The sequence below is a fragment of the Pteropus vampyrus genome, unplaced genomic scaffold, assembly GCF_000151845.1.
Source record: "Pteropus vampyrus isolate Shadow unplaced genomic scaffold, Pvam_2.0 Scaffold38, whole genome shotgun sequence".
In the NCBI taxonomy this organism is placed as follows: Eukaryota; Metazoa; Chordata; class Mammalia; order Chiroptera; family Pteropodidae; genus Pteropus; species Pteropus vampyrus.
Window position 1 is genome coordinate 166,567 of NW_011888819.1, and position 3,554 is coordinate 170,120.

The following is a 3,554-nucleotide window of genomic DNA, read 5'->3' on the forward strand; positions in this document are numbered from 1 at the left end:
GTACGTTGAAGTAATTTTAATATCTAATGTAAAACTATCATTTATAGATGATGAGGACAGTTTAAACAAGAAATATGTAGCAAACTTTTTTTCTTTTGCACCTCGTACTTAGGTACTTGGTGTTTACTATAAATACTTCATTCGTTGTTTATTGGAGATCTTGGGAGCATATATTCACTCATTTCAGACTGAAAATATGAGATTGCTTATTGATTGATAAACAAATTGATAAACAAGGAAACTAATGTGATAAGTTGAAAGTTTATTAGTGAAAAAGATGGCTTGAAGAACAAGCTAGGGATTCCTCCTTTCCTTTCTTCCTACATCAAATACTGGGGACCACGAATTTCTGTACTAAGATGTAAGAATAGAATTGAAAAACAAAAGATCATGGCCGACCCCGCACAGCAGATATTAGGTAAGTGTGCCCATGTGACTGAGCATAAGCAGGTCTAAGAGAAAAGCGGGAGCTCGGGCTTTTTTTTTTTTTTTTTTAATTGCCAGACCAGCTGTTTCTTAATCTCATCAAATAGATAATTATTATTTTAATCCCTGACCCCCCCTTTTTTTATTCATGAGATTTAATAGAGTTTAGATCATTGAAATCATACAGTGTTTTTTGTATACTGCTTTTGTTGACCAGCATTATATCACAAGGGATTTCCCATGACATTAAAATGCCCTATAAACATAGTTTTTAATTATGGCAACATGTTCCATGCTGTCAGTGTATTTTATTTTACCATTCTTGTACATGTAGGTTGTTTCCTATTTTTGTTTTTCTTATTATAAAAACTATTGAGATGAACCGTCTTTATGCACACACTATTGTATTATTTTGTATCTTGTCATTAAAATGAATTATTATGATTATTACGGGTATTGTATACTTTAAAGTATTTTTTGTTTTTAGTTTTTGAGAATTATCTATGACTGGCTTTATGAGTGTTCATAGTATACCGTATAATATAGTAAATTATATCTATAAAGTAAATAGAATATGAGAATGCAAATGCCTTGAAGTCAGGTTTTATTCTTCTTGTTATTACAAGAATGAACTTTCAAAAACTTATTCTTATCAGAGTTTTTAGCAATAGCAGATGACATAACTACAAAAACATACCAGCAAGTGTGATCCTGTTAGAGTTGAAGAAAGTGTTATAGTCCAGACGTTTAACTCTGCTACTTTGAATTTATCCCAGAATGTATTTCAAAAATATCTCCGTTAAAAAATCATGAGCATCACATTTACGAATCCTGCTTAATTTTCTTTCTCTCACTAGGTTTGTCACCCCACTTAATCCTAGGTTAAATTTCTGAAGAACTACCAGGAATTCAGGGATTCTATGTTGTGGTTAAGTGGGAAGCCATGTGCTTCAATAATTAGCTATGAAAATCATTGTTTCTATTAAAATTTTTTTAAAAAGAATGTGAAGATTGCATTCATAATACTATAATACTGTGGACTTTGAACCAGTCTAGTTTTTGGTCTGAGAGAAAAGTGCTAAAGAAAATGTGGAATTAACAACTGCCCGCATGTTGCTAATGAAGTTTATGTTCGACTTTTACACTACTGTCTGTGCGTGAGCCATCTCAGTGTTTGCTGGACAGTTAGGCTGCCAGGATCTTGACACAGGAGTAATTGTCTTGGTTACCGTGAAAAAGACATCCAAGAACTAAGAGTGCCAGAGAGAAATTTCAAGTATTTATATGGTAAGGTGGTTCTAATGGTTAGCCATTTAGTTTATGGGGTTAAAAATGGTAAAGAGATATATAACAAACTTCATGAATTAAGCAAAGACATCTAGTTGCAAAGCAAAATACAATATTTAACCCACTATTACATCAAAGGAGAAACGAGTAATAACAAGAGCAGAAACAATCTATAGTTGCCATAGAAACTGAGGTAGCAGAGCACATCATTGAGGCAGGAACAAGAGCCATTGTAATAGGTGATCATATATGTTTTTGTGCTTATAACAGATTATTGCTCAATAAATTCATTAAATAAATGAGCTGGGTAAATATAATTTTTGGAATACAGCGAGTATTGGATTTAGCCCCAGATATATGTTGACAAAAATAGTTTCATTGCATAATTAATTCTTAGCTCACAAAAGGCAGAGAAGTATCCAGAATTACCCGAGGAGAAAAAGTCAAATTTCTAGAAACCTCTTAGGAAAACATCAATTGCCCTGATAAATTTATCTGTATTCGAAGTCTAGCCCTTCAGCCTGTGGGCTCAGTTAGTTGGTTAGGTTCAGTTAGTACACTGAGGACAAATCCATTTCTCAAGGGGCTAACATTAACAAGTTCAAGTGGATCATCTATAAAACATAATGCCAACTTATTAATATACAATAAGATGTAATTGTTTCAGGAACTGCAATACCTGAGTTTGCTTCATTTGTGAACTCTCCTTTTAGTTAACCTACATGGGAATCCAAATTATAATCAGATCATTTTATTAATTTGCAGAAACAAATTACTGTCACAGGGAAATGGAAATATTCAAACCCATTTATTACCACATCATCTTTATTTTATATGGGGAACGAAATCATAATCAGAGGCCAACTTATTAATTTACCTTGAGAGATCACTGTTAGGATGGCCAAAGGGCTCAAATCCAAAGCTTACTCTTTTCCCATAAGACATGGTGAGACTGATAATAATCAGAAAGCTGTGTTCTGAGCCAAGAACCAGAACATAGGGAGTTACAGAAACCGAATGTTTAACAACATCAGACTAAGATAACTTAATAAAGTCATTACATAGTGTATCATCCTAATGTGACTGGAAGTACTTAAAATCCTGTATTAAGGTCACCTTTGCCCTGAAGATTACTTGGGTCCCTCAATGTAACTCCAGCCTCCTGAAGAATCTCGCTAAAAGCATGACAGTCCCTTTATCTGTGAATAATACTTTGACTCTGCTAGATGAATTGTTTGTGCCCTATGCCTGGAAAAGACTCTCCTTACTGATTAGAATTATTACTAGAGTAAGACTCCAGTGCTAAGCTTGTCAAAAAATGAGATACATTTTCTCTCAAATAATCATAATTTTGGCTTTCCAATGGTTGATCTATTTAGTCCTTTCTGGAAGTAATTACATAATTCAAAAAGTTGAATATTATAATATGTAGGAGAATGACTCTCTTCATCTAAAGAAAAATTAATGCTTTCCGATTTTTAAAAAAATCCTTTAATGTCTTAATGCTATAGTAATTTGAGTGTCCCACACTAGGTGTCTGGCCTATGAAATCGTCTAACTTAGCTTTTATTAACTTCATGTGCTTTTAATTACTGACTGTATATACATCTTGAGATTATATTCAAAAAGCTGTATTTGCATAGTTTTCTTTGTGAAAATAAAATCCACAATTTTTAGTGATTTAGTACATTGAAGAGTATGTAACTTCCAGAACTTCGTGGCAACACCTAAGACATGTATTTATCTAATCAGTAGTATTTCTAGCAAATGATTACTTCATGCATTTGGAGTATACTGCCACTAGGTGTCAGTAATGGTCATCTCCTCTCAACACAAAAAAA